Genomic DNA, 15,752 nt, shown 5'->3' with positions numbered 1-15,752 from the left:
TATACAACCCAATAAGGGTCTTGTGGCTACATAATTGTTAAGAGAATTTGAAAGTAGATTTGAGCAATTGGATCTTGCATAACAACAAGCTCTTGCGAGTCAAAAAATTGAATTGTTTTACAGGCAGCTAATCCTGAGCTTCAAGTGAAGCTTGATGATTTGCTAGAGGATCAAACTACAAAGAAAGGTTTGAAAACAGAGTGGAGACATATCAAGGAAGCTATTACTCCGTTTGTGAAGAAGCATAAAAGAAGAGAAAGATTGCATATCTCTAGCTTGCCCACTGTTATGAGTAAGACAGTTGAAGTATCCAGTAAGCCACCCGCTTCTATGGCTAACCCTATGGTTGTACCTGCTATTGTTCCCTCTGTTAGGGAATATGTCTTAGATGAATTGGTCAAAGGGATGCGGAATCTTCAATTGAAGGTTGCAAAATTGGATGAAAAAGGACAAGAGGAAAGGGGACGGGCAGCAACCCCTAAGCCTGGAAAAAGATGTACGTGGTGTGATAGTTTGTAGCACGAGAGAAAGGATTGTGCTGCCTATTAGGAGGCCTTGGCACGACAGCTTATCTTTTGGAAAGATGGCAAGATCCATGCATAAGAAATGGGATTGCCTCTTTCTTTGAATTTTGGAAAGGGAGGTATGCAGAAGTTGTTGAAAGACTTGGCTGTCTGAAATGCTTATGCGGCAATACATGCTTCTACTTTTAGTCTACAGTTGGATAGAATGCATGGCCAAGTGATGGTTGGTCCAAAGACTGAAATATGGGCACATGCTTTACATGTAGCTGAAAAGAGAAAGGTCACTAATTGTGAAATGTCTCATGCAGGGCAAGACATTCATGGCATAATTGGTTGGGAATCACCGGTAGATGCATATTCAGTGTATGCATATTTAGCAAAGGTACAAAACAAGGATGTACTTATGGAAGAAAAACGAAAAAGAGATGAAGATATTGCAGGGACATCTAAAAGAATGACAAGAAGAAGTGTGGATCAGCCTAAAGCTGCAAATCAACCACCTCCCGAGCATGTTATGGAAGAGATCAGTCAAAAGCAAAAACAAGATAACAAACAGAAGGGGAAAAAGAAGGGCAAGCAGCTAGGATATAAGTTGCAATCTGACATTGAGACAGCCACAGATCTTAAGAAGGTTCTTGAAGAATGGATCTTTAACAGTTGGGTGGAATTTACCTTGGGAGAGGTGCTTGGCATTGCCAAGCGAGAATTTCATGATGAGATCATTGGCATAATTAAAAGGAAGCGTCAGTTTTTTGGTGCTACCACTAGTGCATTGCTACAATTTGAAGAGGAAACTAGTTTGTTGGGTCATCGGGCTGAATATGAGCATGAAGTAAGTACTGGATTATCTGTGCAGGATGCTACTAATCAGTAGATAATATGTGGAAAAGAGAAGAAAGTGGTTGAAAATGCATTTTCTTGTAGCAATATGCATGGTGGAGTAAGGCAAATGCAACAATATGGAGAAGAGACTCTAGGATTTATTCCTCGAAGTCACTACATAAGAAATCATTGGGCTAGAGCTACCACTGAAACGGTAGTGAAAATAGGGGAGCGTGAAACTCCTTGTGTTGCTTTACTTGACCATGGGTCTGAGACAAATGTCATTGAGTGTGGATTGTATGAAAATGGTGCATGGCCTGTAGACACTGATCATGGTTGCTGAATGAGGGCTGCAAATAATTCTTCAGGGGAGCTCTATGCTACATGTCCTAATATAAAAGTGACGATTGGTGATGTACATGAAGAGCAACACTTCTTTGTGCAAGATAATTCCTCATATGCCGTGATTTTGGAACAGTCCTATATTACAGGTGTGCGTATGGAAACAAAGGTGCTTGATGATGGTTCTGCTTATGCAAGAGTCATAAGCAAAGATGGGAGAAAAGCAGTCCAATTTCTTACTATTTGTGTTAATCATCCTAGAAATCGTGATACGCTTCGAGAGTCTCCTTTGGTTCCAAATGCAAGGGAATTCAAAGACCTGGATTTTCATTAAGCACTGCTATAATGCGGGGCTACAGTAGTGCTGTTCAGAGGGTGTACTCGCCTCTTGATGAAATGAAGCATGTATTTACTATTGGTAATTCTCAGTTTACAACAAACAATTCATGTTGGTTTAAGCCTATGGAAGCTATGTGTAGGATTGAATGCATATCTATGAAATGGGCTATTAAGAAACTGAGATCATTGGGATTGTTAGCTGAAAATGATGGCATTTCAGGCATCTTTTATGGGTTGAATATTAATGGCACTATGGCTGAAATTTCAGCAACTATACATGTAGAAAATGAGACTGAAAACATAGTGTTGTCAGTATGCTCTTTGGATATGTATGATGTTATAGCATTGTTTACTCAGCAGGAAGTATTACAATGGGATGAAGCACTTGTGGAGACAAAGAACAAAACAGTTGATAAAAAGGTGAAACCAATTGCTTTTCCACTTCCACCAGAGAGTCAGGGTTTGTATGAAAAAGTCTCAAGGCAGCCAAGCTTACGAGATCCTAAAGATATAGGTCATCAGTTTACATCTGAAACATTACAAGAATTGAAAGTTGGTGCAAAAGGGTTTCTTTTGCCTACTGAGAGAAACTGTTTTATGCATATGTTGGCTAGACATGGGAAGGCATTTGCATTTCAACCAAGTGAAATAGGTTGTGTGGATCCAAATGTTGTCTCTCATATGGTCATATTTACTGTGTCACGTGTACCATGGAACTTGAGGCCTATTCCAGTGCCTAAATCTTACTTGCCAAAGCTAATGGATTTGCTAAATGAAAATAATTGCATGAAGATTTTGGAGCCTTTTTCAGCCCCGTACTCAAATCATTGGTTTACTGTGCCAAAAAAGAACGGGGCTTTGAGATTTATTTAAGACATGCAACTGGTCAATAAAGTGACCATAAGAAATGTGGGTGTAGGTCCTATGGTTGATGAATTTGCAGAGGCTTTTGCAGGCAGAGCGATCTATTCTTTGGGTGATCTTTACTCAGGGTATGATCAGTTTCATCTTGCAATTGAAAGCAGGGATATCACAACCATGAAGACTCCTTTGGCATTAGTATGGATGTGTACTCTCCCACAGGGTGCAACAAACTCAGTGGCACACATGACAAATGCTATGAATAGGGTACTCAGGGATTTTATACCACAATTGACTATGCCCTTCTTGGATGATGTTCCAATCAAAGGGTGTGCAGTGGATGAAAAGAATGAAGAGATGGATGCTCATGGATGCAGACAGTTTGTTGCAAATCATATTGTGGATTGTGAGAGGATTTTGACATGTCTAGAAGAGGTGCATTTAACTCTTTCTGGACAAAAGTTTGTCTTTGGAGTTGAAGAGGTTTTGATTGTTGGGCATATGTGTGGGCCTTATGGGCGAAGGCCATCACCAGCAAAAATAGATGGGATTGATAGAATGCGAGATGTATGCACGAATGTATCAGAGATGCGTAGATTCTTGGGTGCATGTGTGTTCTATTTGATATGGATTCCTCACTTTGCACATGTAGCCGATGCTGTTTATCAGCTTCTAAGAAAAGGTCAAAAATTTCATTGGGAAAGGAAGCATCAGAAAGCAATGAAGAAATTGAAGCAACTCTTAAAATCTGCTCCTACATTGAGAAAGGCTAACTATTCACGTGGAAAGCCTATTTTTATTACAATTGATACAAGCCCAATCGAGATTGAATGGGCAATTGGGCAAGATGATGAGGAAGGACAAAGATATGCAATTCGCTTTGGTGCTAAAGTATTGACTGAACGACATAGAAGATATCCACTGGTTAAAAGAGAATTATGGGAAATTGTGACAGCTGTTAAATGTGATAAGGATTATTTTATGGATGCTCATGTAGTCATTGAGACTGATTGTTTATCGGTATTGGGTATGATTACTAGTTGTGCTACCCTGGACATTGCTATGCTCCAGTGGATTGCATACATCAAATCTTTGAACCCTGAATTTCAGCATATTGCAGAAGTAGATAACCCAGTGATGGCAGACATGTTATCTCGAGCACGCTATGAGAATGAAGATGGGATGATGGATGAGGAGGAAGAAGATGACTTTCTTATGGCTGAAAATGATGTTGCAAGAGTGAATTTAGTAATGCAAGGTGTTGCTATAGCATTAACAGAAGCTTGGACAACAAAGAGAAGACACTTTAGATGTTTTGCATCTTGTGTAGAAGTGTTTCTGGAAGACAAATATGCAGGAGAGTGGCTGAGATTGGTCAATATCTCAATACATTAACAAAGAGAGATGAATGGTCAGATGAGGAGTTTAAGAAGATCAAGAGGAAAGCCTATGGATTTTTCTTAAAAGATGGATACTTGTGGAAACCTGCTAAAAAGAAACAGGGTATACCAATGCGAGTTTTGGGTGACAGAGCTTCACAAGTAAAAGTAATGCAAGAATTTCATGAAAGCTTGTGGGCTGGTCATAGAGGTGTTTGGGGTACTTTTACAAAAATCAAAGAAAGATATTGGTAGTAGGGCATTTTAAGTGGGTGGTGATTTTGGTCACAATGTCTACAAGTCTTTGGCAAATGAGGTATCTTGTGCTTGCTCGTGAAGACTTGACTAATCAAGTGGAAGGGAGAGCTCTACGTACTAAGACGACAAATGCCATATGTACTTTTCTCTTAAAAGAGATCTTTTATCGATATGGCTGTGTGGGAAAATTTACAGCAGATAGGGGTGAGTTGGATGCAGATGAAGCTCATGATTTCTTTGCACGGTTGGGGATAAAGCTTGCTTTAACTTCAGCCTATAACCCTAAAGGAAATGGCAAAAGTGAAAGAGGTCATCCACCTATTGTGAAGACATTGGCAAAAGCATGTGGAGAGAATATAAAAGAGTGGCCACGATTGCTCCCTTATGCTTTGTGGGCTGACAGAACAACTCATAATCCTGTTACAGGATATATGCCTGCAAAATTGATGTATGGTCAAAAACCTATCATGCCGATAGAAGAGATGACAGTCACATGGAGTGTGTTACCTTGGGAGGAGGAATTGAATTGAGAGGATTTGTTGGCCTTACGCATTAGACAGTTGGAAAGAAAGTCAGAAGACATAGAGGTAGCAACTACAAAGTTAAGGGTAGCAAGGATACAGAACAAGAAACGGTTTGACAAAATACATAGACTGAGACTAAGAACCATACAAGATGGGGATTGGGTATTGGTTTATGATAGCAGTTTAGATAACTAGCATAGTGCCATGCGTAAAGTTTCCAAAAGATGGTTTGGACCCTATGTGGTAAGACAGGTGTTTGATAATGCTACTTATGCATTAAATGAGCTATATGGGACAGCCATAAAACTTCCGATAGCAAGGAAAAGAATCAAATTATTCAAAAGGCAGGAATCTACTGCCTATGAGTTGCCAGAATTTGAAGAAAATAGTGGCCATGATAGAGAGGCTAGCCAGGAAGATATGGAAGATGAAGAAGTAAAGGATATGATTGCAGAGGATGAGGAGGACTCATAATCCGGTGACAACTAGGATTTTGGCACATATCGGAGGATGTGCAGGTTCAGAGGGGGTGGATGTTGTGATGTTATGAGGACACATTGTGAAAAAGTATGGAATGCATCATCATCCGACTTCTCTATTGATCTAGAGAGTCAATGTGATCTGAGCCAATAGTACTAGTGTGAGTCGCATGGATTATCTGAAAATACTAGAATTTTGGATAATTTTAGTCTTTTTTTTATATTATTTATTGTAAAACTTCGAAAAAGTTAGAAAAAGCTTCTAGATTAGGATGGCATGCAAAAAGCTAGTTGCTTTTTCAGCCAATTAGGGGACTTTCACAAGAAGGACAGATTGATGAAATCGCGCACGTCCCGATCACTGTAAACAGGTTGAAAACTGCAGATTGAATTGAAAGAAGAAGGAGTGTTTTGGAAGATCCGTGATCAAGTGTCCTGGGTTTTACCCCCCTTTCGGAGCCAACGGAGCCATCACATTTGGGTTCCGAGTAGCAGAGAAAGAGCTGATTTTTCTTATCCACGTTTTTGGTCTATGAAGGAGCTCCAGGAGAACTAATGCCTGGAGATTGCTTCTAAGTAGTGCAAAGATTCCAGGTTCTTTCAATACATATTGTTTCAATTCATTGTGATTTGTTTTTGTAGTGTTTACCACTTGGATATTCTCTATCTTCTCTTCCATCTCCTATCTCTACTTCCTTCTACTTCTGATCCCTAGTGGATTCGACCTTTCGAGAAAAACCCCTCCGACATCGGACAACCATCTATCTTGAAGGATGGTCATCCGCCTGGTCTATACGTGCCCTTGTGTTTTCACTTACCTTTTTGTTTTTTAAAGAAACTATGTGATCGAGGTGTAGCTCAATCTCAAAGAGGCAAAAAGTTGCATGGTGTCATCAATGGGAAGATTTCGATGCTCGAGATGTGTGGAAAAGGAGGTAATAATCTTTCCAATTTTGAGATGAAACCACCATGCGAATCTTTACACTCAGTGAAAATATTGTCTTGCAACTCAAATAAATCCCATGTTTTATTTTTAGCAAGGCCTCGTATTCATCATCCATAGCCTTGCACCATTTCTTTTTCTTAATTGCTTCTGCAAAAGACATAGGCTCTTTGTATTTCAACACATGTCATGTATTCATAATGTCTCACTAAGTATCCACTATAGGCAAGTCTATCCACAAACTTCCTTTCTCCCTACGATCTCCGCAATAGAGGTGAACTAGATTCTACTCTCTCATCAGGTAGTACATATCTCTACTTAACTACAGGTGTAACCACTCTAGGTATAACAAACTCACTATCAAGACTCTTAGAAGAGTCATACCCTAAAGTCAATAGACCTATAATATCATCAAAAAAGTTCTCTTTTCCTATATCTCTCCCTCTCACTGATGTATCCATGTTACTAGATGGAGACCCATGATTGTGGAGCCTTCTTGTCTAAGGACTTACATTGCTAGAGGCATCATGAGAAGGTCCACTAGTAGAAAAAGTGTCGTGCTATCTATTTTCAGCATATGTATCTTGTGAAGTGTCATCATATATTGTAGCCTTCTTAGCACCATACCAAGATGCTAACTCATCAAACACAACATCATGACTGAGCAATATTTCTCGTGTAGTCGCAACAATGCACTTCTATGCCTTCCTTTCCTAGGAGTATCCAATAAGAATACACTTCACTGATTTAGGGTCAAGTTTTCTTTGTTTATCATCTGAAACATGGACATAGGCAATACTACCGAATACTTTCAAATGTTGGATATCTGGCTTATAGCCATAGAGCTACTTATAAGGTGTCTTTTCATGTAGCCCTACTATAGATGTTATATTCATAACATAGATAGCCATAAGTACTGCTTCATTCCAATAATGCAACGGCATATCCTTCTCATTTAACATGGCCCTGGTTACCTCCATAATCACCCTATTCTTTCTTTCAACAACTCCGTTCTGTTGTGGAGTATAGTTGTAAGTCAATTGCCTCGTGATCCCATTTGCTAAGTATCTACCAAACTCTTTTGAAACATACTCTGCACCACTGTCAGAGAATAAGCATGAGACATAATAGTTAAGCTCATTTTTAACATGAGCTTTAAAATCCACAAAGCTATCCAGTGCATCATCTTTATGCTTTAAGATGTATATCCATGTGTACCTACTATAGTCATCCATAAAGGCCACATAGATTTGAGACCCACCAAGTGATGTATTATGGGAAACTCCCTAGACATCTGAGTACACAAGCTGTAAAGGCATGCTACTATTCCGTGTATTCTTGGAAAATGGAAACCTAGCTTATTTCACAAATTGACATGTTGAGCATATATATTCCAAATCAGCATACTTAGACCTTGTGGTAGCCCTGTAACAAGCTCCTTATGCTACATATTTTTTACCTTTTGGACATTTATATGTCCAATCCATTTATGCCACATATTAATGTCTCAAATACTTGCCCCATCATGAGTAAACATAGTAGCATTCAATTTAGGAATGTTTGCATCCAGTGTAAACATCCTACCATGTCTCTAGCCTTTAGCAACCAATCTACATCCTTTGCAATACTCCTCTATGAAGTAGCCATCTCTATTAGATCGTACTTGTAGGTTGTTCTGCTCAACCATCTAACCTACATATAACAAATTCTTGGTGACCAAAGGAACATGCAATACATCATGCAAGTGCTTTTTTTGCCATCAAACATAACTAAAGAAACAATCCTTGTGTGTGCTATGTCATGCTGAGAATCATCTCTAGTACATACATAACCATTAGCACCTATTTTCAGCTCATCAAACCACTCACCATGTGGTGGCATGTGGTTTGAGGCACTAGAATTTATATACCAAACATTATCAGTATTTCCTTGCTACTTGCCCTTGTTGCATATATAAGTCATAGCAAAGAGTCTCTCACTAGTCTTAGGCTCTATATGGCTAGAAGATGCATAGTGTCCATGTTGTCTACCCTCCTGATAAGCCTACTTCTTCTGGCACTCTTCTTGCAATGTGGCCATGCTTGCAATAGTAATGACAATCTTTATTCTTGTTTGCATTTTCATGACTAGACTAAGTATGCTAGGATCCTCTACCCCTAGACTGAGATCTCCCCCTCGCATGGGAGTATCTACCACCTCTACTAGAAAATCCCTACTAACTTTGCTCGTGCTGAGATGCATGAGCTATTGGGTTCCTCCACCACGACTAGAACCTCTGGCACCAGAACCATGGCCTCGTTGATTAGAATAAAAAGCTACATATTTGCTTTAGAGATACTTGAGCTCATAGCCAAACCCAATTTCGCTTCTTCATGGATAAGCAAGGATACCAATTCATTAAATTTAGGCCTTTCAATCCTGACTAAAATTGACATATTAAAGGACTTATATTCTGGTCCTAGACCATTCAAGGTCACAGCCACCATATCATCATCATCTACTTCAACTCTTTCAAGAGCTAACTAATCTGCAATAGTCTTGATCTAAGTCACATAATCTTGTATGGACCATCCTTTCCTATCCATTGTGTTAAAGTTCTACTTTAACATAATTTTGCGTGAACTAGTAGTCGCGCCATAGTGTCTCATCAAAAAAATATTTCAAGCATCTTCAAGTGATTTGCAATTCATTATTTGCATGACCATTGTGTTAGGGATACATAAAGGACAACCAATGCAACACTCTCTGGGATCTTTCAGTCCATGCACAATCAGCCCTAAGCTTATTAGCAATAGTTGGTTGACCCTTTTCGAGAAGCTTATGCTCAGCTTCCGCACCCGTTAACCAAGTCCCAATAGCCCTTGCCAATGAGAAAAATCACCATCCTTAACTTCCAAATAGCATAGTTATTTTCATCTAATTTGTCACCCACTATTTGAGTTATGTTATCGGTTCTTTCAAGATTTGCCGTCTCTACAACTCTATGTATTCAATGCAATTTAAATTAAACAATGTTTGACTATTACTATAGACCAAGTAAGCTCTATATGAAATATTCAGCCCAAAAAAAGTTTACACTAAATCTCTATAATTAGTGTATTTCAGTTCATAGACATGTAAAAAACATCCCCAAAGATGTGGCAAGACATCTAGACATGATGGAATGTTCATGTAGACTTCATCTCTTGCATATCTTGTATGCAACCAAGCTATGTAACAATAGACAGACAAGCAATCTGTAATGTCCAGCACTTATTTGCCTATGCAAACTGAATCATTTTCAGCTCAAAACAACCTCAAAACAGCCTGAAAACATTTTCATGTCAAAACCCTCAAAACATCTCCGACATGCACCATAACCTTCAAAGTTCAATGTCGAGACATATAGGCATCAATGGTAGTATCTATGACCATTAGCAGTGCCAAACAAACTCTTTACATGCTATAAATAGTCAGCCACTGTATGACCATCAATGAATTCAGTCCAAATTTAAAGTATTTCTAGCCCACAACATCCAAAGAACATCCACATCACATTCCCAAAACATAGGGAAAATATCCGGGCTTTTGCAAGTACTAAACAAGCATCGCAATGCTTCAACTATCAAGTATGATTTGTCATACATTCGATGACAGATTTCAGCTTGCATTTTCATATATGTAAAGCTATCTAGTACTAAAATTTTCCCCTTTTAATCATGCCAAATGCACAAGGTCAAAGGCATATGCGTTTTGAAACATTTATCAAACCACCTCATGTAGTTGAGTGTGCCCATACAGGTATTTAATAGCTAAAAACATGTCTGATTTTTCCCTATCAAAGTAGATGCATTCATATATGCTCATTACAAAGCATTCATGGGGTATTTAATAGCTCAAATAGTGAGCGAGCTTAACTTCAAGCCCAACAATGCCCAAGATAGTGATCATTAATCATAGAAACCGATGATTGCAAGCTACCCCAACCTAATAACCCACAAATAGGCACAAATGTAGATCTTTCACACTGATTCTATACTATTCTTAATGTTTCTCTTCATGCCTTAGTATTGTCCTTTTCTTCAATCCAAAAAATAGGTGCAACATTCTAGACCCACGTTTGTTGTCCTGCTTTGAAGTAATGCAAATGACTACCACATATGAACTTCTGTAGGAATTTAATCTCCAGCTCCTCACAACTCCAATGCCATGCTTTCGGGCTTCACACATCACGGGGGTTTATGGCTCTGATACAATGTTCAATTATTGAGAAAGAGAGACAGACATAGCGGCAAAACAATGAGAGCAGTATACTCTCATCTTCACTTCATTATTCCATCACACTAACTGAGTAACGCAAAGTGAACTAGGTCTAAGTGACTACACTAACTAACTATGGTTAACTCAAGTACAGACTTCTTCAAGTCACACATATGATAGACAACTACACACACCTAGCTATCATGTCAGTAGATAATAGGTAGACTGACTGAGCTTACATATCTTAACACTACAAAGATGTGTTGCATGAGATGAGATTGGGATCATGTTGAAAGCATGCCATGATAATAGGTAGAGTGACTGAGCTTACATATCTTAACACTACAAAGATGTGTTGCATGAGATGAGATTGGGATCATGTTGAAAGCATGTCAGTAGATAATAGGTAGACTGACTGAGCTTACATATCTTAACACTACAAAGATGTGTTGCATGAGATGAGATTGGGATCATGTTGAAAGCATGCCATGATGAGCCGTGTGTTGGACACTTTGCAGGGGAAATGATGGCTAAGAAAGCTCTACTCAAAGGATACTAATAGCCAACTCTCCTATTATAAGAGTTGTGATGGTCTATCAATGAATAGGAAAGCCTACAAAAACCAATACAATGCCACTATAGCCTATCCTTCCCTTGAAGCCATTTGAGAAATGGGGCATTGACTTCATGGGTCCCATTGAGACCCTCCAACCAAAAGGAAGCAGAACAAATACATTCTAGTACTGATTATGCCACAAAGTGGTGTGAAGCTAAAGCTCTCAAGTGTGATGATGGCAACAGCATGGCTCTGTTCTTCATGTACGAGAACATAGTCACCCAATTTGGTCATCCCTTGGAGCTAGTAAGTGATCATAGTACTCACTTTCTAAATAAGATCATGGAAGAGCTAACAGAGATCTACATGATCCTCCATCATAAGTCTACATCCTAAGACTCAAGAGCCAACCATCATGTGGAAGCCACCAATCGTATCCTCTGTTTGATCCTCACAAGGACAATTGCTACACATCATCACGATTGCGATAATCGACTTACAAAAGCCCTCTCGATATATAGAACCTCCCATAAGGCCATAACATGACAACAACTTTCCAGTTGGTCTATGGTACAGAAACCATCTTTCCTGTTGAGCCAAAATTCACTCTCTACAATAAGTAGCCATCACAAAGCACCTAGGAGATACAAAGTCCCTATAGTGTTGTCTCATGCGCTTTGAATGTCTAGAAAGACTCGAAGGATGGCCTTACAATGCATGGAAGCCACACAATCTCAACGCAAAGCTTACCATAATAACGTCATTAAATAGAAAGATTTCAAAGAAGATGATCTCATCCTTACCTATGATTCATGCTTTGGCAAGTTTTCTAGAAATTTTCAACAGAATTGGATGGGCCCTTGCAAGTTACTTGCAATCAATCCTCATAGCTCTGTTCAGATCTAGGCTATAGATGCCTCTAATGATCCCTTTCTAACTAATGGCTGTCACTTGAAGAAATATTTCCTTCCCTGAGGATCTTGGCAATCACAACTGACAACCCCTCTTTCCCTTTGGTGTCACTCTTTAATGCTTCTCATGTTGATTCTACTAGCCATCATCATTTGGATTCTATTGATAAAGTGGATGATTTCTTTTGTACCTTTTGTTCCATCCCTTGACCTTGTTATGCTTCCCTTCCTTCCAATCCAACAAATGTGATAGGGTTGGCTCTGAACACTAAGATTCTTGTTATTAAAAAAGACAAAAACACAAACAAACAAAAAAGATTATGGGAGAAAATGACTTCAGTCCCTACCATACTGACCTATTTTTGGGAAATTGATGGAAAACACCCTCATGAGTAGGAAAAAGAGAAAATAATTTTTTTAAGAAAAACAAGTAAACTATTACATGAGAAAATGAAGAAATTCTATGTCATAAAAGGCCTCGCTCCAAGAAAGCATGACAAACACCCTTGGGCAAGAAGTTGGCTACAAAAAAGGTGGTAATAACCCATAGTCCAAATCAACTAACTCGTCAATTGGCCTCTCCAAGATATAGTTTGGAAGCCACCCCTCTTGGTACACTATCCTATTACTCTACATTAGGTATGTTCACATTTTTCTATGCACACACAAAACGGGCCTTTGTCACTACATTAGGACACGTCACTCTTTTCTTTGGCCTTTCTTCTTGCACCTATGCTAGATTGGTTGGGATACATTAATACACCATCAATTGTACACATTGGCATACTCGTTGTGAACAATATCCCTTGTCAATTTCTAAACCAAATGTGAGATATGGATTCTTTTAATTTCTCTCCAAAAGTGACGTGAGTTGTGGGGTGTGAGACTAATCTATCATTCTAACATGAGTGGCTATTGAGCTAACTGCTATATTTTCTGTCTCGATAACTTAATGAGTCTTCATCAATAATGCTATCTCCCTGGGTGTTGTTGTTGTTGAGAATCAACAATCACACTCAAACAGCCTCTTTGTATGGAGTCTCAGGGTCAAGGACATGCAGGCTAACTTATCCCATATGCACAATGGTGCCTACTGCAGTTTCCTACTTTCCTATAAAGCATTGTACTTGCTTCCTTTCTTAATGCAATGATAGTACTCTTTTCATTTCAGTAAAGTGTCAATGTCATTGTCCACATACACAAGATTGTGTTTATGAGTCCAAGTCTCAATCTTGGAACCTACTTCACTTGTGTAACAAACAGTGTCCATTCCATCATGAGTCTACACTTCTCCTTCCATCCTCCATAACTTCCGGTTATGTCATGCTCTAGATCCCGCATTTCTAACATGGTATCAGAGCCCAGTTGGGCATGGCATTGCTTCTCCAGCCTCTCTTGACTCTTCTGAACCTCCATCCAGCTCAGTGTCAGTGTATGACTTCTTTTCTCAACTCTACTCTCACTGAAGCTTCCATGGCAGCCATAGCCAGCAGCACCCTGTCAGATTGAACTGCTTATATCTCACTCCACAGGTCAAATCTCTTGGAGCTTCCTTCTGGAAAAGTATTCCCCAACTCATAAAGCTTCCCTGTATCACATCAATCTAGGACATTGGACCATCTGGAGCTCAGCATTGTGAAAATCCTCAATCTCTGTTCTGTGTCTGCCATAGCCAGACAGGACCTACCTTGCTTGGAGCTTCCATAACTCTTCAATCAGGCAGAATTTCAACACGATTTCTTCTGGAGAAATGTTCCTTGGCTCAGGGCGCAGCTTCCTGTCACTTTAAACACCAACATTGATGATCTACAGCTCCAGCATTGCTCAAATTCGACCTCGCTGTCCAGATCTGCGCCGATTCTGTTCGCGGCACCTGCGCGCTGCATACTGACCACGATGTTGACAATCTCCATGGGGCTTTGGTAGCCCATGACATAAGCTTCCTAGATATGTAAAAAGTTTTGAAAATGATCCACTGTAGCTCCTGCAATCAACAAAAAACTAGGCCCCTGTCTCAGAAACCCTAATTCCACCATAGCCAAAAGCTTCAAAATCTTGACATTTTTCACTATTTCTCTCACTGAAGTTATCAACAGTGATTTTAATCACTGAGCAATACTCTCTGAAGTTCGTTAAAGTACTGTCACTCAGATCTGAAGGCATCAGCATCAAATCAAGAAGGGGAAGATCACTTGGAGTAAAAGACTTTTGCAGATTTGGTATTCATTGACACTAAGTTAGTGCTTTTTAGCACTTGTGTCTCTCAATCAATTCTTCTGTTGCTCAAATCTAATAAAGTCTGAAGTTGATTTGCTACTGTTCCCGTAAATCTAACATGGGCAAAGACTCGCCAAATGCTCGATTCAAAGGAGTCGGATTCCACACTTGGCAAACCCGCATCAAGCTCATCCTGATGAAGAAGGGTCTCTGGGCCATCACAAATGGCAAAGAGAAGAAACCGCGGGACGCGGACCTTGCAACTACTTGGCAAAAGAATGATGACAGAGCCCAGGCCATTATCAAATTGGAGCTAGACGACAGTTATATCCATCATGTGGATAACTGTGAGACCTCACAGGATACATGGAAAAGACTTGACACCCTGTTCGGTGCACAATCTAAATCATCAAAGTATGGTCTCCTGATTGAATTCTTCAGGCTTGAAATGAAGTCCAGCACATCACTTGCCACACATCTCAATTACGTGGAAGGACTCCTAACCCAACTTGCAGGAATAAACATTAAAATGGATGAAGATGTTTGCATCGGTGTTCTACTTAAGAGCTTGCCTCCTGAATATAATAACGTATCAACAACTTTAATCAACATGCCAAATCCTGAGCTTGTTGATATCCAGGCATCACTGTTAGAAGAAGAAAAGAAGCTAAAAACTAAAGAAGAACCAAGTACCTCTAGAGATGAGCATGCATTATATGTTGGCAACAGTTACAAAGGCAAGAAAGATCAGCTCTTTTGTGACTTCTGCAAAAGGACCGGACACACCGAGAAGTTCTGCCACGCAAGAAAGAGATCCCAAAAGGCCTATCTAGTCGCAGTCAAAGAAGAAGAAGAAAATGAAGCAAAGGAAGAAGAAGATGAAGATCACCAGGATCGGAAGGACAAGACTCATCAGTCCTTGTACTCTCATAATTCTGATAGACTGTTTTAATAGCCTTGTATTTTTCCTTGCCCTAATGCTTCCTTCCATAAGCTATGTAAACTCCTTATGTAACTTGGAATTACAGTCCCTGTACACTTTGTGAGGCCCCTGTTACAGCCTCTGGATGTCCACCATGTTTATGGTACCCACACTTAGTTTTTTCTGCGACAGCCTCTGGTGTTTTGCCATGTCTGTGGTATGCCCACACTTTGCAGGTGGTTCTCATTACAGCCTCTACACACTTTGTGCCTTTCCTAGTTGTGATTGAGGAGGGGTGTTGAGAATCAGCAATCACACTCAAACAGCCTCTTTGTATGGAGTCTCAGGGTCAAGGACATGCAGGCTAACTTATCCCATATGCACAATGGTGCCTACTGCAGTTTCCTACTTTCCTATAAAGCATTGTACTTGCTTC

This window comes from Lygodium microphyllum, chromosome 30 (genome assembly GCF_053477565.2).
Source record: "Lygodium microphyllum isolate KBCC chromosome 30, Lygodium_microphyllum_v1.1.10, whole genome shotgun sequence".
Classification (NCBI taxonomy): Eukaryota; Viridiplantae; Streptophyta; class Polypodiopsida; order Schizaeales; family Lygodiaceae; genus Lygodium; species Lygodium microphyllum.
Note: the sequence above shows the minus strand (reverse complement) of the source record.